General features: G+C 39.8%; 1 pseudogene; it reads left to right on the forward strand.

The window, feature by feature from the left end:
* Nucleotides 1-13,632: 13,632 nt before the first annotated feature.
* On the forward strand, nt 13,633-14,216 carry LOC147501979 (uncharacterized; annotated as a pseudogene).
* The last annotated feature ends 9,391 nt before the right edge of the window (nt 14,217-23,607 follow it).

Here is a 23,607-nt window from a genome sequence, read left to right on the forward strand (position 1 = left end):
AACTTACTAAAATCAAATAACGAAAGTTATCTTCACATGAGGAAAATTAACTCTCCACTTTTGTTTTAGTAAAATTTTATTGTGTCTTAGTTGCATGATTACGTAACTTAATGTTTTTAATTTTTGTAGTAAAAAAAACCAAGTATTTAGTATTAATATAATCATAGCTAAACTTACTCACTAGTTCCCTAAAAGAGTAAAAATAAAGTTATAAGTGGTCATAGAATTTAGGTTGGTTCGAATCCTTACTCCAACTATATGAACACGAAGATCATGAGTAAGGAAAATATCTTTGAATTCGCACTTTCGCCAAAGAAGAGATTCAAATCTCTAACAAAGCAAAAAGGTGAATATCAACCGCGAGGCACATTTGGTGCTCACTCTTTGATGTTTCCACTAGAGTTGTTTGGTGTTGGTTTGCTAAAAAATATTTGGTGTTTTTAGGTCTCACCATTAAAGGTAAGTATATAGCATTGTTTCAAATTAGGCCCAAAAGAACCCTAATCAGCCAAATGATAAAAGCTCAGCCCACAAAACAGCCATGATTTAATGTTGACTAAATCAACAATGATCTAGTACTCTTTCAAATTAACATTTTAAACTGCACATACCCTATAAGACTTTGAATCTGCCATGTCATAACTTGTGAGAAATATTTGTAACTGTCGAATAGGGGATCTGTGGGACCCACACCAAGCATTTTTATTAGATAGATATGTAAGCATGCTCCTCAAACCATCCAAAGCCATATGGCATTTCATTTACCCTTTATACAGGGAGAAAAAAAATGGCAAAGAAGAGAATAGACAATTAGATGCACCTTATCATTGAAAATTAAATCAATTAACAAAATAAACAATATAATGAGCTAAGCTTTGTAATTCAAATTTGAAAATTTCATTTCCTAAACAATAATAGATTTTGATTTTTAAAAATTGAAATTATAAAGTAAAAATTGGTTGTTTGCATAATAGTAGTAGTAAAAATCAAATAAATAAAAATAAAACGATAGACTAAAAATATTAATAAACCAACAAACAGATCGAATTGGACTTGGTTTTTTGAAAATGGGGTCCTTTAGTGGGGCGATAGGGTGCGAGATAACTTAAGCTAATTCAATGTTTCGGTACTCCTCTAGTTTGCCGCTTTTAGCTAAAACCAAATTTAGACAAAAAACTTATCCTCTTCATCTTCGCTAAACCTTCCTTTTCAAGTAAAACCCTCCACTGCTTAACAGTGAGAGTTCTGGAAGGCGAGTTAATCCAAAGCTTTTGGGTCAAATCCTTCGCTGAACACAGTGTGAGTTCCAAAAGCTTGAAATTGGTATTACTTCTCTACTTCCTCATTTCGCAGGTTCCATTGCCTATCAGGTGCAATCCCACACTGATTTACAGTGCGTGTTCTAACAAGGCATACAACTGTGGACCTATATGAATTTGAGAAACCCAATCAGATGTTGACAATCATAATGTCACAACATAATTTGTCATCCCACTCTGAGAAGGGTGCTGACGCAGTTCAAGCAGAGAATACGAAAGTTTCTTACGCAGATGCCGCAAAGCACCATCTTAGGCAACCGGTGGAATTTTAGGAACTACCAATCCCTGAAAAGATGGGGGAATACCTAGCAATCACTATCCCAGAGAAGGCTCATGAAAAAGGGTTGTCATTTTGCAAACATTGTTTGGTGGGAAGGATCGATTTGAAAAAAGTGTCGCTGGAGAGAGTTAGAGTCATTGCATCACAAATTTAGAATCCATCAGGGGAATGGTTGATCACACCCATTGGGAAAGGTTTTTGTTTCTTCGATTTTCGAATCACGGAGGATCTAAACAGAGTTTGGACGAAAGGCTCATGGGACTTTGACAAAATGCCTATGAGAATCAGCCAATGGACTACAAACTTCAATCCCGACAGCCAAAAGCAATCACATGGTTTGGTTTGGATTAGATTGCCTGGACTTGGTCAGGAATATTGGGAGCCGGAGGCTTTGATGTCCATAGCTCGGGGAGTGGGTATCCTATGCAAATAGATGAGAAAACCCTCAACAGAGAGTATGGATACTATGCCAATATTTTGGTTGATGTGGACCTATCCGAACCGCTGCCGGATCAAATTTATGTTAGGAAGAAGTTTACCAACTTATGGCAAACTGTCGAGGTGGGCAAACTACCAAATATGTGCACACATTGCAAAGTTGCGGGACATTTGGTAACGGAATGCCGGAGGCTTAGAAACGATATGAGGCACAATAAAAACAATGGAAACAAGGATAAGGAGGGAGTAGTGGATGTCCCCCCCCCCCCTTGGAACCGGTGGGAGAAAAAAGACGAAGAAGACACGGAAAGAAAAAGAACACTGGAGAGTCCAGCAAGCAAGGGGAGTCTTTGTGGAAAGTGAAAAGCACTGACAAGCCCAAAGAAGTTCAGACGCAAAACCGGTTCGAGGGGCTTGAATTGGATGAGATACACACGGTAGAGGACAATGATCAGATTGTGGCTTCCCATGAGGCTCAAAACCACTTCTCAGTAGGGAAATCTACAGAGAATAACATGGGGAAAGCAATGGCGCTATCCACTGCAAAGGAGCTTTCTACAGTAGACAAGATAGTTTTTGTGGAGAGGTTATCATATGCAACAGGTGCGAAGGAGCTGTTACCATCTGAAGAGGGTAACACAGCATCGAAAGGTGATGCAGAGGGTGTGAACGAGCAGTCCACAGCAGTGAATTTATCCCTAGAGGGGGTCCCTGAGAACCACACTTCAGATGGCATGACGGGGATTTCTTATACTGAGGGTGTGAAAGTGATTTCAGTTGTTGTGAAGTCAATGTATGGGTATGATCAGGTGGGATGTAGAACAGAGAAATCAGTTGAGGATGTGCTAGGTCACCTAGCAACAGGTGAGATGACCGATAAGGCAAGGTCTGAAACAGAGGCTCCTCTAGAAAAGTCCAGTGTGGCAAGAGGGATGCAAAATATGGCAAATAATGGGGCTAAGGTACCTGCAGAAGTAGCATCGCTTTTTTCGAAGTAGCGGGGATGCCGGCATCGCTCCAACATAAAGAGCCTCCTTCTATCTTAATGCCCAACTTTTGCGCAAATCTTGAAGAGGCTGTTGGATTACAAGTGGTGAACACCAAGTCTATGGGCGATAGTTTTGCATCTCCACTGGCACATGGCCCTACCTCCAACATAGTGTCTAACTTCACTCATGAAGAGGCTGTTAAGGCAAATTCTTTTACAGAGGATCAGGTTGTAAAATGGAGCTATTGAACGAATCAAAAGAGCATTAACTTAACATTTCGGCGGGGGGAGCCAAAGCAGATGAGGGTTCGAATGGCAGAGGATTTGACTTAGAATCATCGACATTGATAGGACATGTTGAGAATACATCCTTGGGTGACGGAAACAAGTCCAAATTAAGATATGAGGCAAATTCACTGTTGAGATCAGTTAACTGGTCTGACTTAGTGGATGATGAGAATGAAGAGTCCCGGGAAGAGCAATGGCAGACGATAGTAAAGAAAAAGAATAAGCCGAAATGGATGTTGCAGGAGTACTCTCCTCCATCCACAAGGGCGAGGAAAAATAACTCAGCATAATCAATGACGAACGTCCTATTCTGGAATGTTCACAGAATGAGAAGAACATCTCCTAAGTTATACTTAGAAGACATCATCTGAAGTACAAGCCAGACTTGATCGGTTTGGAAGAGCCGCTCATAGCACCCACTGTTACTCCTTCATGGTTGATTAACAGGGGCTACATTAATAATTTTGCGCATAATCACTCGGATAGCAAAATAGGAAGAATGGCATGACAGTGAATGTGGTTGTCATTAATGATTAGCATATAACTGTAAATATGAATCAGCACTTTATTTCTTTTGTACATGCCAAATGCTTCTATATACAAAGAAGAGCCTTATGGGAAGAACTTGGGGTTGTTGGTGCAGTAAACACTCCCTGGCTTGTAATTGGCGATTTCAACTCCATTACCACAAGAACTAAGAAGAAAGGTGGAAGGTATTCGAACCAAAGAGCAATGAATGAGTTCGTGGATTTCATAAACAATAATGCTCTTTTGGACACGGCTACTCTGGGGCATAGCTTCTCCTGGTGCAATAGGCAAATAGGGAAGAAGCGGATTTTGGCAAAGATAGACAGAGCTCTTGTAAGCAACAGCTGGCTGATAGAGAATCCTAACTGGAGATGCAAGATATTGCAACGCAAGTTCTCTGACCACTCACCAGTAATGGGATGGTGTCACAAAAACACTAAGCCGGAAAATGTTCCATTTCAATTTAGAAAGATCTGGCTTGAGCACAATCAGTTTATGAATATGGTAATGATAAGCTGGAGTAAGCCAATGTGTGATGGTCCAATTCATCTTGTCATGCGCTAGCTCAAAAGACTCTAGGGTACACTAAAGGCCTGGCATAAAGATACATCTTGGGGCACTAGAGATAAAATTGCTCAGGCAAACAAATCCCTCAAAGACATCCAAAAACAGCAAGAGCAAGAGTCCTTTGATGTCCAGCTGCACTTACAAGAAATGGAAATGGAGAAACTCATCTCAAACCTCATGCACACGGAAGCCACTATGTGGAAACAAAGAGCATGCATCAAAGAGGAGCTCGAAGGGGATAGAAACTCGGCTTATTTCCAGGCTAAAGCACGAATTCAGCAGTCCAAATATTTTATTGAGGAGATCAAGACAGCTGAAGGAACTATATTGCATGACCAAGGTCTTATCAAGGAGTACATGGTGCAAGCCTACAAAGCCAAGTTTGAGGCCATCCCCTTCTGAACCTCATCCCACAGGCGGTTACAAAACAACAAAATGACATGCTCATAGCTATACCCAGTAGGATAGAAATAACAGACACAGTCATGGGTATGGATCCACAAAGCTCCCCAGGTCCTGATGGCTTTCAACGCATGTTCTTCCAGAAATGTTGGAGCTGTGAGCACTGATGTTGGTCGAGCCATTAGTTCATTCTTCACTGATCACATCATCCCGCAAGGAATGAACGCAAATTTTCTGGTACTGATTCCGAAATGCAAAAACGCCCAGGAGATTGGTCAGTATAGGCCACTCTGTTTAAGTAACTTCCTTTTTAAGATTGTTACTAAAATTTTGGCTAACCGGCTAACCTCTATTGTCATGAACATCATCTGTTGTGAGCAACATGGTTTTTGAGGGGAGAAGACGGGAAGTACGGCAATTGCAATGGCCTCAGAACTCATTAATGATATGCACATAAAAAGATGGGGTGGGAACGCAGTCATCAAATTGGACATCTCTCAAGCATTTGATTCTCTAAGCTGGGATTTCCTTCTTATGGTGCTGGAGAGATTTGGATTCAGCCCAAAGTTCCGTGAAATGATCAAGAACATCCTCAGCAGCGCGAAGATTTCTATTTTGATAAATGGTGGACCATGTGGGTTTTTTGGCACTGGCAGAGGCCTTCGGCAAGGAGACCCACTATCCCCTCTCCTTTTTGCTATTGCGGAGGATGCTCTTAGCAGAAGCGTAGTGAGACTGCAAACTTCAGGCAAAATCATCCCTATGACTTTTGTTGGGAATACGCAATTATTTCATTTGAATCCGCAATTAGTAACAGGAGAGGTAGAAATAAAGGGACTTATCAAAGCAAAAAGACTTGCAAGTCCTTTGATCAGAGAGTTGTGGACTACGGCAGTTCTAAGCATGCTAGTAGCCATTTGGAAGATGAGAAATTGTCAAAGATACAATGGCCTTAAGATTCACTCCGGACACATAAGGAACCAGGTAAGGAAGGGCATTCAAGTCACTGGGCGTCTGTCTAAGAACCACATGTACAACACTGCTGCCGAACTTGATATTCTACACTCTTTAGATATCGAATGCAAGCCAAAGCCGCTCAGTGCAATTCAACAGGTCAGCTGGTACCCGCCTAAACAAGGAGAAATTAAAATCAATTGTGATGGATGTTCACTTGGAAATTCGGGAAGAGGAGGCACTGGTTTAACATTCAGAGATTACCAATCCAACTTACTTGGTATTCTGGCACATGGTCTCGGGGTGGTCACCAATTACGTGGCAGAAAGCATTGCAATTGTATTAGCAGCAGAGATAGCAATTGCGCATGGCTAGAAACTGACTCCCAATCGGTTGCTCATTCTTTCGCAAATGGTCATATTTCATGCAAACTGAAGATTAGATGGGAAAGAGCCACTCAAAACTTTATATCCTACAGGATAACACATAGTTGGAGAGAAGCTAACTTTAGTGCTGACTCGGCAACAAAGCATGGGGCGACTTTGGATTTAGATGCATCGGAATGGAGTGGATCACGACCATCTTTTGTACCCAAAATCGAGAGTCCTGATCAGGTGTACTTTAGATTTAGCTAGAGTATGTTCACTCATTTTGCAATATGGTGGGATCCTATTCTGTAACATGTTAATGATGTCTCATCATGTAACCTTATATTAATATTAATATATTCACATTTTGCCTGCAAAAAAAGACTAAAAATATTATACTAAGAGAAAAACAAGAAAAATGTGTGTGCGTTTAATTGAGTTTCTATTGAAAACTTATAGTGCTCACCCTGGAATAAATTTCTGGCTCCGCTACTAGTGCTTCCCATGCATATACTACTTACTAGATTGATGCACGCACGTTGTGCGTTTTCCTTAAAGCATCAAAGGGTAATATCGTCAATCTACTAAAAAAATAGGAGATGAGTCCCGGACATTAAAGTAGTTTAGATTTAGATATATGCATTACTCAACGATTCGAGTATAAAGAGCAAGTCCAATAGAGAGCTGCTAAAAGGTGCCACATAGGTCTTTTAACACTTGACCAAATTTGGCACCCCAAGATAAAAACCAATCCAATGCGATTTCTGTTTTGAAGTGCTAAATGATCTGGACGACATAATTTTTGCCGTCCATCCATTATTTTGTAACTTAAGTTGAATTTTTTACCGCAGGCGACACAATTTCTACCGTCCCGAGTCGAAATTTAACACCGGATGGCGGCAAAACTATGTCGTCCGTCTCCCGAACTTATTATAGCGGTTGCTAGCGAAGGTCTTAACTTTGGTTGGGTTTTGACTCCTTCCAAATTTAAGACCCTTTAGCCGACCCATTAGAATGACATTTTTGTGGTTGGGGTGCTATATTTGCCTTTAGCACCCTATATATCCCCTTATTTAAAGGCGGGGAATCGGTCGGGTTTGACCGAATCCGACAACCCAAATTTGAATAGTTCGGGTTTGGGTCACTTTTTATCCATTTACTTATTCGGTCGGATTCGGGTTCAGTCATCGGATTCGGGTTTGAGTTTGGATATATTTTTGGGCTTTTTGAATTTTTAGTGTTATCCGATCGGGTTAGTCGGGTTGGTCGGATTCGGATATTAAATTTCGGTTTTACTTTCGGGTTCGGGTTAGGATATTATGAAACTATTCGATTCGATTAATATAGCCAAATCGACCCGAACGACCCCCGCCTGCCTACCCTTATTGGACTTGCTCTCAAAGCTTAGAATTTCAACGTAAGTTTGGGCCCAAAACTCCGTAAAAGTCTACGACATCTACACACTTGGCTTTTCATATCCGGAGAAGAAAAGTACCAACAGCGACAGTATATATCACACCGATATTTGGTCAAAAAATCTCTATTACATCTTCATCCTCACACCCACAAATTGACCAGTTGGGAATAAATAGTTGTTTCAAGCTTCACAGACCACACTAGAGCTTCGTAGACGCAAGTAAGACACACCTCTCTCTCTCTCTCTCGTCACTTTTTGTTTATAAGATTATTTATTGAATCCCAATAATTCTAATTTTAGGGTTAATTGGAGACGTTGTTTAGAAACTAATCAAAGATAGCACGGAATGAAGAGAAAGCACAGTCTATGTTAAATAGATACATAACAGCAAAGAACAAAGAGAATAAGAAACCTAAAGAATGCCTCCCTTTTCTCGCTTCCGAATGTCGTGATCTTTCCGATGTTGATAAATGGAAGCGGCAGATATATGCGTGAAATTGGTGGAAAGTCACTGACATTCAAAATGAGGGGTTGGGTGAGCATCGACTTAGACCTTAATGACGAGATTAAAAACTTATTAGAGAAAAGGGCATTGGGAGCGTCGGATTATTGACTTGGGTGGTCAGAATTATATTAGGCATTCTGCGAGGAAGACTGATTTTGATGGGAATATTGTTGATGTTCCCCAATCCTAGCGGTAGAGGTCCGGGTATCGGTATTTTGGTCTTCTTGAAGAAGTTGCACAGTGTTAGAGAGTTGTTTGAGAAGCCGCTTTGAGTTGAGGAAGAGGAGGTCTAGGTATGATATTGTTAAAAGGATTGACGCGAGAGTTATTATGGGTCTCGTGATGACTAGGATGGGATATTATGTTACTACGTTCTATTTAAAGATTTTGTATTTTATACCCCATCTTTATGAACAATTGTCTAAAATCATTGAGGATATAAATGGACCAATCTATGTAAGATTTTGATTAAGGAATGCAGGTAGGGGTCTGCCTAACCCATAGCTATTGTTAAAAAAAAATGTTCTATTTAAAGATTCAGTAGCTAATTAATTAGATCTTGCATGAATACAGCCTGGGAAGTTGAAAACTTTGGGACCTTACTGTATGACAAGTTGTTTTACTTTTCCTTGATCAGTATTCGTTTATTCGTTTCCCAATTTATTAGTTAGTCTCTAACCAGCGGACATGGGTTGTACAAGTATTTCAACCGAAGAGAAAGATTGTGATTTGAAATTGCTATTGTAAGCATGTTATATTATATAAGAGCATCTATAATGGTGAGACCTCTTGAGCACCAAACACCAAAATTTTAAATTCTTGAAAATTTGGTGTTTTCCATCTTTAATGGCGAGATCTCTTTAATACGAAACCAAAAAAACATAAAACCAAACACCAAATCGGCTCGAATTTGGTGTTTGCTTTGGTGCTTAACCAAATGTACGAAACCGCGCGGTTTTTCCAACACTGCGTGGGCAAAAACACTTTCTCATTTCTGAACAAAAACAATCCTTTATTGTGGGCTTTTCTCTCACGGTGTTTCGAAAGTAGCGACTAGGTTGGGCTTTATTTGGCACGGTTTTGGAAACACCGCGAGGCACATTTGGTGCTCACTCTTTGATGTTTCCACTAAAGTTGTTTAATGTTGGTTTGCTCAAAAATATTTGGCGTTTTTAGGTCTCACCATTAAAGGTAAGTATATAGCATTGTTTCAAATTAGGCCCAAAAGAACCCTAATCATCCAAATGATAAAATCCCAGCCCACAAAACAGCCATGATTTAATGTTGACTAAATCAACAATGATCTAGTATTCTCTCAAATTAACATTTTAAACTGCACATACCCTATAAGACTTTGAATCTGCCATGTCATAACTTGTGAGAAATATTTGTAACTGTCGAATGGGGGATCTATGGGCCCCACACCAAGCATTTTTATTAGATAGATATGTAAGCATGCTCCTCAAACCATCAAAATCCATATGACATTTCATTTACCTTTTATACAGGGAGAAAAAAAAATTGGCAAAGAAGAGAATAGACAATTAGATGCACCTTATCATTGAAAATTAAATCAATTAACAAAATAAACAATATAATGAGCTAAGCTTTGTAATTCAAATTTGAAAATTTTATTTCCTAAACTGTAATAGATTTTGATTTTTAAAAATTGAAATTATAAAGTAAAAATTGTTTGTTTGCATAACATTAGTAATAAAAATCAAATAAATAAAAATAAAACTATGGACTAAAAATATTATACTAACAGATAAACAAGAAAAATGTGTGTGCGTTTAATTGAGTTTCTATTGAAAACTTATAGTGCTCACCCTGGAATAAATTTCTGGCTCCGCCACTAGTGCTTCCCATGTATATACTACTTACTAGATTGATGCACGCACGTTGTGCGTTTTGCTTAAAGCATCAAAGGGTAATATCATCAATCTACTAAAAAATAGGAGATCAGTCCCCGACATTAAAGTAGTTTAGATTTAGATATATGCATTACTCAACGCTTCCGGGGGCGTATAAGAGCAAGTCCAATGGAGAGCTGCTAAATTGGGCTGCTAAAAGGTGCCACATAGGCTTTTTACCTTGCCCAACCAAATTTGGCACCCCAAAATCAAAAAACCAATCCAACCGCGTTTTCTGTTTTGAAGTGCTAAATGATAAGGACGACATAGTTTCTGCCGTCCTTCCATTATTTTGTAACTTAAGTTGAAATTTTTTTAGACGGACGACACAGTTTCTACCGTCCGTCGAAATTTAACACATGGACGGCAGAAACTAAGTCGTCCGTCTCCCGAACTTATTATAGCAGCTGCTAGTGAAGGTCTTAACTTTGGTTGGGTTTTTGACTCCTTCCAAATTTAAGACCCTTTTAGCAACCCCATTAGAATGACATTTTTGTGGTTGGGGTGCTATATTTGCCTTTAGCACCCCATATAGCCCCCTATTTAGGGCAGGGAATCGGGTCGGGTTTGACCCGAATCCGACCCGACCCGAATCCGAATAGTTTGGGTTCGTGTCGATTTTTTTATCCGTTTACTTATTCAGGTCGGATTCGGGTTCGGGTCTGTCGAATTTAGGTTCGGGTTCGGATATATTTTTTGGGATTTTTTTGAATTTTTAGTGTTCTCCAATCGGGTTAGTCGGATTCGGATATTAAATTTCGGTTTTAATCTTGTTCGGGTTCGGTTATTATGAAACTTTTCGGATTCCGATTCGGATATAGCCATATCCGACCCGAACCCGACCCGTTCCCTGCCCTACCTTTATTGGACTTGCTCTCCAGCGCTTAGAATTTTCACTGTGGGCTGGGCCCGAAACACCATAAGGGTCTACGGCATCTACATACTTGGCTTTTCACATTCGGAGAAGAAAAGTATCACACCGACGGTATATATATCACGGTATATATTAAGGAATGCGGTAGAGAGGGCACCTAACCCATAGCTATTGTTAAAAAAAAACGTTATATTTAAAGATTCAATAGCTAATTAATTAGATCTTGCATGAATACAGCGTGGGAAGTTGAAAACTTTGGGACCTTACTGTGTGACGAGTTGTTTTACTTTTGCTTGATCAGTCTTCGTTCCTCAGTTATTAGTTAGTCTCTAACCAGCGGACATGGGTTGTATAGGTATTTCAACTGAAGAGAAAGATAGTCATTTGGTATTGCTATTGTGAGCTTGTTATATTATATATGAGCATCTATAATGGTGAGACCTCTTGAGCACCAAACACCAAATTTTCAAATTTGGTGTTATCCATCTTTAATGGCGAGATCTCTTTAATACCAAACCAAAAAAACATCAAACCAAACACCAAATCGGCTGGAATTTGGTGTTTGCTTCTGTCTTAACAAATGTCTGAAACCGTCGCGGTTTTCCAACACTGCATGGGCAAAAACACTTTCTCATTTCTGAACAAAAACAAGCCTTTATTGTGGGCTTTTCTCTCGCGGTGTTTTGAAAGCAGCGGCCGTGTTGGGCTTTATTTGGTAGCGATTTTGGAAACACATGAGTCACATTTGGTGCTCACTATTTGATGTTTCCACTAAAAGTTGTTTGGTGTTGGTTTGCTCAAAAATATTTGGTGTTTTTAGGTCTAACCATTAAAGGTAAGTATATAGCATTGTTTCAAATTAGGCCTAAAAGAACCTAATAAGCCAAATGATAAAATCCCGACCACAAAAGCGACCATGATTTAATGTTGACTAAATAAACAATGATGTAGTATTCTTTCAAATTAACATTTTAAACTGCACATACCCTATAAGACTTTGAATCTGCCATGTCATAACTTGTGAGAAATATTTATGGCTTGTCGAATGGGGGATCACAGTGGGCCCCACACCAAGCATAGATAGATATGTAAGCATGCTCCTCAAACCATCAAAAGCCATATGGCATTTCATTTTACCTTTTATCTGAGGGGAGAAAAAAATGGCAAAGAAGAGAATAGACAATTAGATGCACCTTATCATTGAAAATTAAATCAATTAACAAAATAAACAATATAATGAGCTAAGCTTTGTAATTCAAATTTGAAATTTTCATTTCCTAAACTGTAATAGATTTTGATTTTAAAAAATTGAAATTATAAAGTAAAAATTATTTGTTTGCATAGCCTTAGTAATAAAAATCAAATAAAGAAAAATAAAACGATGGACTAAAAATATTATACTAAGAGAAAAAAAAAAAAAAAAAAAAGTGTGCGTTTAATTGAGTTTCTATTGAAAACTTATAGTGCTCACCCTGGAATAAATTTATGGCTCCGCCACTAGTGCTTCCCATGTATATACTACTTACTAGATTGATGCATGCAAGTTGTGCGTTTTGCTTAAAGCATCAAAGGGAAATATCGTCAATCTACCAAAAAACAGGAGATGAGTCCCTGACATTAAAGTAGTTTAGATTTAGATATATTATTAACGCCTTCGGGTGCATTATAAGAGCAAGTCCAATAGAGAGCTGCTAAATTGGGCTGCTAAAAGGTGCCACATAGGCCTTTTAGCTTGCCCAACCAAATTTAACCGCAAAAATCAAAAACCAATCCAACCGCGTTTTTGTTTTGAAGTGCTAAATGATCTGAAACGACATAGTTTCTGCCGTCCATCCATTATTTTGTAACTTAAGTTGAAATTTTTTAGGCGGACGACCACGGTTTCTACCGTCGTCGAAATTTAACATTTAACCTGGACCGGCAAAACAATGTCGTCCGTCTCCCCAACTTATATAGCAGTTTGCTAGCGAAGGTCTTAACTTTGGTTGGGTTTTGACTCCTTCCAAATTTAAGACCCTTTTAAACCCCATTAGAATGAAATTTTTGTGATTGGGGTTCTATATTTGCCTTTAGCACCCCACATAGCTCTCTATTTGGGGCAGAGAATCGGGTCGGGTTTGACCAAAATATGAATAGTTCGAGTTTGGGTCGATTTTTTTATCCGTTTACTTATTCGGGCGGATTCGGGGTTAGTCTGCCCGTCGGGTTCGGGTTGGATATATTTTTTTTGGGCTTTTGAATTTTTAGTGTTATCCGATCAGGTTAGTCGGGTTCGGTTCGGGTTCGGGTCGGATTCGGATATTAAATTTCGGTTTTAATCGGGTTCGGGTTCGGATATTATGAAACTATTCAGATTTGGATTCGGATATAGCCATATCCAACCCGAACCCGACCCTTTCCCTGCCCTACCCTTATTGGACATGCTCTCAAGCGCTTAGAATTTTCACTGTGGGCTGGACCCGAAACTCCATAAGAGTCTACGGCATCTACATACTTGGCTTTTCACATCCGGAGAAGAAAAGTATCAACAGCGACTGTATATATCACACCGATATTCGGTCAAAAAATCTCTATTACATCTTCATCCTCCACACCACGAATTGACCGGTTAGGGAATAGATAGTTGTTTCAAGCTTCACGGACCACACTAGAGCTTCATAGGCCTTGAAGTAAAGAGACACCTCTCTCTCTCTCTCTCGTCACTTTTTGTTTATAAGATTATTTATTGAATCACAATAATTCTAATTTTAGGGTTAATTTGAGGCGTTGTTGAAAACTAATCAAAGATGGCATGAAGCGAAGAAAAGCACAATCTATGTTAAATAGATACATAACATCAAAGAGCGAAGAGAATAAGAAACCTAAAGAAGCGCCTTTTTCACCAACTTCCAAATGCCATGATCTTTCCGATCTTGATAAATGTAGGCGTGCCCGATAATCGTGAAATTGGTCGGAAAAGTGACATTCTAAGCGAGGGTTGGGTGGGCATCGACTTCCACGACCTTAATGATGAGATTAATAAACTTATTAGAGAAAAGGGCATTGGGAGTGTCGGATTATTTACTTGGGTGGTGAGAATTATACTAGGCATTCTCTCGAGGAAGGCCCGATTTGGATGGGAATATTGTTGATGTTCCCAATCCTAATGCGATAGAAGGTCACAGGTATCGGTATTTTGGTCTTTACTTGAAGAAGTTGCTTTCGGTGTTAGAGAGTTGTTTGAGAAGGCTTTTTGAGTTGAGGAAGAGGAGGTCTAGGTATGATATTTTGAAATGGATTGACGCGAGTTATTATAGGTATCGTGATGACTAGGATGGGATATTATGTTACTACGTTCTATTTAAAGATTTTGTATTTTATACCCCCTCTATATGAACAATTGTCTAAAATCCTTAAGGATATAAAAGGAACAATCTATGTAAGATTTTGATTAAGGAATGCAGGTAGGGGTCTGCCTAACCCATAGCTATTGTTAAAAAAAAACGTTCTATTTAAAGATTCAATAGCTAATTAGATCTTGCATGAATCTGACTGGGAAGTTGAAAACTTTAGGACCTAACTGTGTGACGAGTTGTTTTACTTTTGCTTGATCAATCTTCATTTATTAGTTTCTCGGTTTTTAGTTAGTCTCTAACCAAATGGACATGGGTTGTCTGGGTATTTCAACCAGAAGAAAGATAGTCATTTGGTATTGCTATTGTAAGCTTGTTATATTATATAAGAGCATCTATAATGGTGAGACCTCTTGAGCACCAAACACCAAATTTTCAAATTCTTGAAAATTTGGCGTTTTCGACTTTATTGGTGACATCTCTTTAATACCAAACCAAAAACATCAAACCAAACACCAAATCGGTTTGGAATTTGGTGTTTGCTTTGGTGCTTAACCAAATATCACTGAAGCTAGCGGTTTTTCCAACCTGGCGTGGTGATAAAAGCCAAAACTGTAGTTTTAACCACATGTGATCATACTTTTAGACCAATTGTGTGAGTAATAATTAAGAGTTAGCGATTCGTGTTTTATGCATTTCGGGTTTCAAAGTCCATTATGTGCGAGAAATGTGCCACTTTAAGCGAGATAAAGGAGCAAAGGTGGGTTACTAAGTAGTTCCGTGATTAAAGGCCAAGATTCAAGAAGAAGAAAAAGCCTTCCTAAAGCCCGGTCAAAGCTGAAAAGTCGACCGCAGGCGAAACACACAAGTCAGCAAAACTTCCGAAGGCCGTATCTTTGGACTCATACCTTGGAATGGGGCCTACCTTATGTCAAAACGACCGCCTCGGAAAGAGCTTTCCAATGGTCCAAGCCTTGACCCAATCAGAGGAGCAGAAGTAGACGAAAAGTCTATTGAAGCCAACTGCAGCTGAAGAGGCCTTTTTGGACTGAAAGAATTGGGTTTTGGGCCTGATTCTCTGGCCCAAAACATGGCTCCAAGCCCATGCACGATTTTTGGATCTGAAAGTATAAAAACCAAAGCTTAGCTCTTTGTTAATGGTAGATTTTTTAGTAGAGAATGGTAGATAGAAAGTAGTTTAAAATAGAAAGTAGCCATTAGAATAAAACTAGATCTAGATTTAATTGTTTTAATTAAGTTTAGTTTCAAATCCAATTCTTGTTTTAGATTAAACTCTTAGAATCATTACTCTTAATTAGTTTGATTAATAAAATAGCTAGTTTGTTAATTTAGATTCTTGTCATTTACATTTGTGTTAGATCGATTTCATTTATTACTTGTTATTCAATTCTTAGTTATTAATTAGATTTTAATTATTGTTTAATTTAGATTAGTAAATTTCAATTCTTTATGTCATGTTTAGTTTAAATTTAATCGGAAATGATTGCGTAATGATTCTCGGCTAAACCTCCATTAGAGGGGTTGAGAAGCCTTGATGAAAACTTGATTCGATTATCGTTAAGTCGTCGTAATTTCCTTTCCACTCTAGAAGCGATTAGTTCACCATGAGAATGGGTTTAATCGTTCACATGCTAGTTATGAATTGGTAGGAATGTCATGTGTAATTAGGGATTAGGAAGAACCAATTGTTACCGAAGCGGTTCAATTCTGATTCTGACGATTAAATCGTTAATAGGATTAAGTTGAGTTAAGGTGGAATCAATCCCCTCAACTCCTTATAATCGAATCAGCGTAGCATTCCCATAGTTATTTTGATAACCGACTAGTTGCATCTTGTGGGTAGTTGCATGTAGTCTAGTTGCCACTTAAGTAAATCTCTCATTAGACTTTTTAGTTAAGATTACTTATCGTAGAGAACATTAACATCTTGGAAGAACTAGGAGTGGAGCGAATTTCCTACTCCACTATATCTCATAGGATTGAGAGTAGAATCTTTGATAAATTAGGCACGTAAACTATCGTTTAGTTTTACTTACGTTTAGAGTTTCATCGCTTTATTCATTAGTAAAACTATTCTTTTCGTTTATCAAATGGCGCCCATTGCCATCTTAGTTTCACTTTTCGCATTGTTTTAAGTAGAGTAAGTACTTTTCTTAAAGTCCCATTTCACCCACCCACCCTTGTTTTGATTCATCTTGTGGTTTTCTGTTTCATCGTTGAAAAGTTTCGGGACAAAAATACAGCGGCGACCCGGCGCTATAAGGAGGCGCACAATATAGCTGGAACAACGACCCGCCCATGTGGAGCCGCGACCGCCCTAAAAACACGTAATTTGAAAATTACGGGGCGACGCGGCATATGAAAGCGCACCAGCCGCCCTTTGCTAATTTTTCAGGGAATTCTACGGTTTTGATTCGAACTTTGATTTTTCAAGTTTTTCGGTGTTCTAACTTGTTATATACCTTTGAACAGCGTAAACAAGGCGCTATTCATAATAAAGCAAGGGGGCCTTGTCGGTATTCCTTTCTTCCACACCTCGCGTCTCTGTTAGAGGTTTATACTAGTATATCGAGAATTGTTGGAGTGTTGATGTGTTTAGCTAAGTTTGGTTTTAGCCTTGTATGAGATTAAAGGTGCGGCGAACAAAAACACGAATGTAATTACCGCAACAACGTCAACAAACAAGTCTATCTAGTATACCACCCATTACACCTCTAGCTACTATTTCACACCGCGTCACGACCTGATGCCCGGCGAAGAAGAGACTCCTCTCTCTGACTCTACAAAGCCTTGGCGGCGACCCCAAATCTTGCATCGTTCTAGTAGACCCGATTAGGGATTTCGAATCCCCAAATATTTTAATTTGTTACCGTTTTTTTCATGGATTAGACCATGAAAAACCTTATCGGCTTACATCGTAGGATTGAACAAGTCCTAACAACATTCCACCATCCTACGGTTGGTGCGGAACAAATTAAACTTCGGGGTATTCCCTTTCACCTTAGCCCGATAAAGGGCGTCTTGGTTAAGCTTTTGCCCAAGCGCCTAATTATGTGGACTCGTGGGCTAAACTTGTTCATTTGTTTATGGAACATTTTTACCCACCCCTAAAGGCGGATGAGATGCTTTCTAAGATTCATTTCTTTTCGACAAAATCCTCATGAAACATTTTGGAGGCTTGGAATCGTTTCACCGATCTCCTTATAGAGTGTCGACATCATAACTTAGCGAAAGACCGTTAGTTAGGTACTTTTTCAAAGGACTTCTACACCACCATAAAGAAGTCCTGAACCTAATGAATGGGGGTAGTTTCTTAAGCAAAGGAGCCTCGGAGGCTTATAAATTTTTAGAGGATCAAACTAAAAGCGAAATAACAACAAGCCGGGGGTAGTGATGATATCCACCGCTCAGCTAGTTCTTCTAATATCTGATTAAGGCCGCCCGGTATGTTTGAAATTAAACCGACCCGAGCTTAAAACTCTAATCGAATCACTCACTAAAAAGGTAGAGGCCATTTACGTTCAACAAAGCCTATTCGTCATGAGCGTAAATTCAAATCCATGTAGTTTACATTTGGAGCCACGAGCATCCCGACTCCACATCCTATTGCCTATGAGCGGGCTTGTTCCATCAATAGTGAACCTAAGCCCTTGGAGACAAAATCCCACCGGTTGGAGAAATAACCAACCGTCCACACCTCCAGTACAATAATCAATATGTTAGGCCAACACAAAGTTTTAACCAAGCTCCACCCACGACAAGGGCGGGTCGGGGTAATTTTAATAATTATAACAACCAAATGCAACCTCGACAAGGTCAAGCACAAAGTCAAGGTAGTTATAATAATTATAATGCTAATAGAGGTATTGTTCCGTAAATAATAACTATCAAAATCCACCCATAAATAATTCCGCGTGAAATAGTTCGGTCCACCACACCATGACTACTACACCCACCTGAACGGATCATCTTGACACCTTCATACAAGTAAGCCAAAAAACTTTTCCAAACCATGGCTCAATCTAACCAAGCGGCTTCTACAATCCGTTAATAATTTAACCCACGGTTGGCTCAAGATAAAGCCCGACCCAAAGGTGTGTTTCCAAGCCACGAAATACCTAATCCTAAAATAACAAATACAGCCTTTGAGGTAACCGATAATACTAGTAAATAATATGAAAATGTAGGTGAGCTAAAGGCCATCACCACTCTCGGCGAGTGGTTGATAACAAAGTAACTATGCCTATAGTTACCCGCGATAGCCCTACCTGCTATTTTACTAGATCTTGAAATAGAAACTGAAGAGCCTACCAGCGTAGAGGTACCGATTCTGACCTGACCTAAAGAAGCAGAAAGCCGGGTTAAACATCCGGGTGATACCATTGCTAAATATAAACGAAACCACCGTTTCCACAAAAATTAGCCGTGTTAACTAGGGATACTAATTATGAGGAGATTAGGGGCGTTTTCAAGAATCTAACTATAAACCTTCATTTCCTCGAAGCTATTAAAAGCTACCACACCATGCTAAGTTTCTTAAGGAATTGTGTACTACTAGGCATAAGACCAATATACCAAGCGGCCTTTTTAGCGGAACAATTCCCAACTCTATCTGAACATAATGGAATTGTTAAGTACAAGGACCACAGTAGATCCTCCTTGTCTGATGCACCTTAGGAGATTCTTATCGACGACTGCGTTATTAGACTTAGGGGCTAGTGTTAACTTACTCCGTTTTATTTGTATAGACAAATAGGTCTAGGCGAGATGCAACCCACTAAAATGGCGTTGCAATTAGGCTGATCGGTCTATTAAGTATCCTAAAGGGAATCGTCGAAAATGTTACGGTAAAAGTTTAGGATTTTTACTATCCGGCTGATTTTGTCATCCTCGATCTGAAGTTAGATTAACGAGTGTCGATAATCTTAGGGCGTCCTTTCTCGGCAACTGCCAATGCGGCTCATTAATTGCGCGATGGTTCAATGTCCATGTCTTTTGGCCATCTTCTTTGTTGAAGTCAATGTTTTAAAACAAAGAACCGATTACCCGATTAAATCATGGATGGAGAGGTTAGCATGATTGAGAGCTTTTGCTCAAGATTATTTCAACAACCGTTCCACGATAATCATATGCCCAAATTTCTTTCCTTTGGAAGTTCAGACTCCAACATTTCCATCCCTACACTAGTCGATACACATATTACGGATGAGGATGAGATAGATGACTTTCTCAAAGATATAGAGGGACTATCATAGTAGCGAGGATATGACCAATCTAGATGAGCAATTCGATGAGTTTCTTAGAGTAGGTGATAATTCACCCTATCAAGAACTACTTTCCACAACATCCACCTCGATTTCCCTCATTCCACCCTTTCAAAGGAATCTCGAGTTTGCACTTTCGATCCTTTTGTTTTCTTCATTGCTTCATAAGTTTTTAAATCCGCTTTAGTAAACAAATACTTGAAAGACAAAAGCGTTTGACACCTTCATTTTTAGACTTGAAATAGTCCTTACACACACCATGAATGAGTTTTGTGCTAAAACCACATCCTCATTGTTTACATGCTTTGTCCTTCTACAACTTATCCATATCCACCATATTCTCCTGACCATTCACTTTTCCACACTTATTTACTAGAACACTCCACTCGTTCAAAATGAAAAAGAAGGTACATGCTAGGTTACGTAATAGGGTTATCGGACTTAGTTTTCATTTCACTAGGTTTAAATCATAGGAAATCTTGGTGCTTGATTGTGTTTGGATATGTTTTCTACGTGATATTTATTTATGGAATGATCCTGACTATTTGGTTGTTGATATATGATAAAGCTGCATGTTCATACATATGTTTAGATAAAGTCTCGAGTATCGACTATAAGCGACTCAACTTTTGTGTTTGGTGCATTTCTTTTCATTTCCATATATTGGTGAGTGCACCATTAAAAGGTAACGGGCCCTCCCTATGGAGAGTGTGTGGTACGTAAGTACGGATCCTAAGTCCACGTTTAACATAATTCCGTTTTCCACTTTTGCATGTTTTCTCGAATTTTTTGAGTCATGTTTCTCTGGGGTGAATTATGTCTTTCTTGCTCATTGTTTTTCCTTATAAAAGTAAAAAATATTAAATAATAAACATAGTAAACTAGGAAGTCTCGGGGAATCGACTTTAAAAGACCCATTTGCTAAAACAAATTTTCTAAGCCGTTGTAAAAATTTGTTTGGGGGTGAAGTGTTTGTGTTTCCGATCCTAAAATGTTTTATGTCCCACTAGAATTTCTTAGGCGTTTAATTGTATTCCGATTCAGGTTGACATAATCTATGAATTTAGAGTTGATCGTTAAGCATAGCGTCGTCATGCACCTTGCGCCGAGGCATTTTCACTATCTTATATGTCATCCACGGTCGGAATAGAATGTTTTATGGATCATTGGATTGGAAATTCTCTCCTGATCATTTCATATCTCATTCACAAAAATCGGACCCGATAGCGAAGTGGCAATTTTGATTTGAAGTTTTAAAAAAATCGAAAAATTCACAAATTTTCAATTGGGCTTGGGCCCCACCAGCCCATCGACAATTACGCCATGCTTACCTTCAACGATCGCGTTCATCTTCTCCAAACCGCCATTAACAAAGCTTCCAAAACCTAAAATAAATAAATAAATAAATAAAAACAAAACCCGATTACCAGCTCACAATCAAAGACCCAACCCAATCGACTCCAACCGCGCATTCGCGACCTCCACCAATTTAAATCAACAAAACCACCGAAAAATCAAAATAAAATAAAAAAATTGGTGCTGCCGTTACCACCACCCACCCACCATCGTTCCTTTTAGAGAGGTGTCGCGTTGCTTCCCCTTACCTTCTACAAACCTCAACTGTATTCAAACTTCCAATGGCTCAACAATGGCCGAATTTTACGAGCAAGCTTTTACAAGCGACCACTTGGCGCCATTTCACGGTGTGAAATGATCGGTCGAGACTGGAATAGCTTGTGGTACTTCGACTGAAACCTATTACCACGAAGACTTAGTCCGGCGATTCTCTGATGCGAGGGAGTTGGAAGGGACTAGGATTTTTGTTGTGGTGGCGAAGGAGGAAGGAAGTGACTCTTGGGTTGTTGGGTGAGATTCTAGGCATTCCACCTAGAATCCATCACGGATGTCATGTTACGAGGAGTCCCAATATAATGGGGTAGAGCCATTGATGAGCGTGGCGATTCTGAAGGGAACTACATGCGAGATCGCATTGTGTTCGCCGGCATCCCTTATGACCAACCGGTGGCGGCTCGATGGATTGGTCGGGCGCGTCTGGGGAAGGAGAATGTCGGTGACATCGGCTGAACTACCTCCACATCTTATGGATACTCGAGGAGGCGGAAATGCGAGTTACGCATCTTGGAGTTTTGCTTAACATGATTAGGGGAGTAGGGAAGTCTGTTGCACCTCTCCCTGTGTTGATAACCAAGATCATCTTTGAAGTTGAGGCGACTCGGGTCGATAGGACATACATCACCTACACGAAACCATCGCATCTATAAGGAGTGTGTCCAGCGAGTTTGGAGGTTGGTGAGGATGGGGGAAGCGAGAATGCCGAGGAGGATGGGGGAAGCGAGAATGCCTCGGAGGATCGAGGAGGATTTGACTTGTTTTGATCGCGGATGCCACGGAGAGGTCTTGGTCGGGGCCGCGAGCGCATGGCGTAATTCATCGTGGCATCGTTAAGCTCCACACCATCTACGAACCTCCGGACTCGGCGGGCAACTATCCATCATAACCCGAGATCCGTACCTAGAGAGGATGAGAGGTGGGAACGAGATGAGGGCGAGCTAGAAGCTCGGCGCCGATTCGGACCGACATGCTTTCGCCGCGATTCCCACCTCATGGGGACTCTCGCCGAGGACACACCATCGAGCCCGCCGCGTGGTCGTCGGTGAAGGGCGAATGGTGATGGCCATCGGGAGCTCGAGGAGCCATCTCCCCGGCGTGTGCCTCCATTACCGATGCTGGGAGTGATTAGGGATAGTATCGTTTGATGTTCTATTTTTATTGTAGTTTCATTATTGTCATTTATTTTCATGTAAGTTTTATTTCCGTAATTTGAATTTTGTAGTGAAATGTACTTGAATGAAAATTTTAATATAATGTGGTTATTTTCATTATGCGTGGTTGTTTAATATTGATCCCACCTTCCCAAATTGTTTGGGGTGGTTTTATCTATTCGGCATTATTTTTATATGACCCTCGTCTTAGAATTTATTCTTGAGTCAAGGTGAAAATATGTCCGTTTAGGCATATCTATGAATAAGTACCATGGTAGGATGAAATATCGATTAAATAGGTAGATTCTATCATAAATTCAACCTAAAAGATACTAGGTTTGTTTTAGAATCAAGAAAATGAGTTGTTTCCGTTTTGGGTTTGAAAATTTTGGTATTTCCGGAAGCTGCCAAGTAAAACCTTTTGGCAACTTCCGATCCGTTTAGCAACTTAAAACCTATATAAACTTCATACATTCTACACTCACAACTCACAATACACCTAACCTCCATCACTCACGTTCACTCCCCGCGAATCCGTTTAGTCTCATTTTCGAGTTTCAAGCAACTCCGAAGCACTCGCTCTGCAATTTTTTTTTTTTTGTCGGGCCTTTTTTCGCGCCAAGGTGTATGAACCGGCCTCAAACACTGGATTTCAATTCTTGAGGCCTTCGCGCCAAGAGAAGCGCTCTTTCGCCACGACTTCCGTGGACTGAAAAATTCGGTTTTCTTTGGGTAGTTTCGGATCATTAGCACCTATTCGGGCGTAATTTTGAGATGACATCTCTAACATTGATCTGCGGAACAGTCTTTGAAGATTTGTTCCAAAAGCACTACTTATGGTGCTTGGTTTTGTGGCGATCACATCATCGTTGGTTAGGGCCGCTTATGGTAAGACGATGCACTTTATTCTCCAACACTAGCATCTTATTTTTCACGATAAGCGCATTTTCTTTGAAAGACCCGGATGGAGAACAAGTGTTCTCCATCAACATTGATAATGAACCATGGAAATTACGGGTTCTTGCTAGCATTTGTTCTTGGACTTGCTATGCCCACTTTGAAATACAAGACCCATGGTGTTATTGGGTAGATAATATGTATGTCTACACTTATGAGTTTTGCATGAGTCGTATGGGGGGCATTTTCGTGTCGAGGACCAAGGGGACTATAACGTCGCTTTTGGTAGCTTTGTCCATGAACATAGGAACTGTTATGTTTTGGATCATGCTAAACATTTTAGGGAATGGCGTTTTTCTTACGTGAATGATGCCACTTGCGGCGTTTTCCTTGCTTTAGCCCGGGGGCGTATGTGTCATGACCTTCCCGAACCTTGATGTCTAGTTTAGCTTTCGATCCCATAGCATGA

The sequence above is a fragment of the Coptis chinensis genome, chromosome 4 (assembly GCF_015680905.1).
Source record: "Coptis chinensis isolate HL-2020 chromosome 4, ASM1568090v1, whole genome shotgun sequence".
Taxonomy (NCBI): Eukaryota; Viridiplantae; Streptophyta; class Magnoliopsida; order Ranunculales; family Ranunculaceae; genus Coptis; species Coptis chinensis.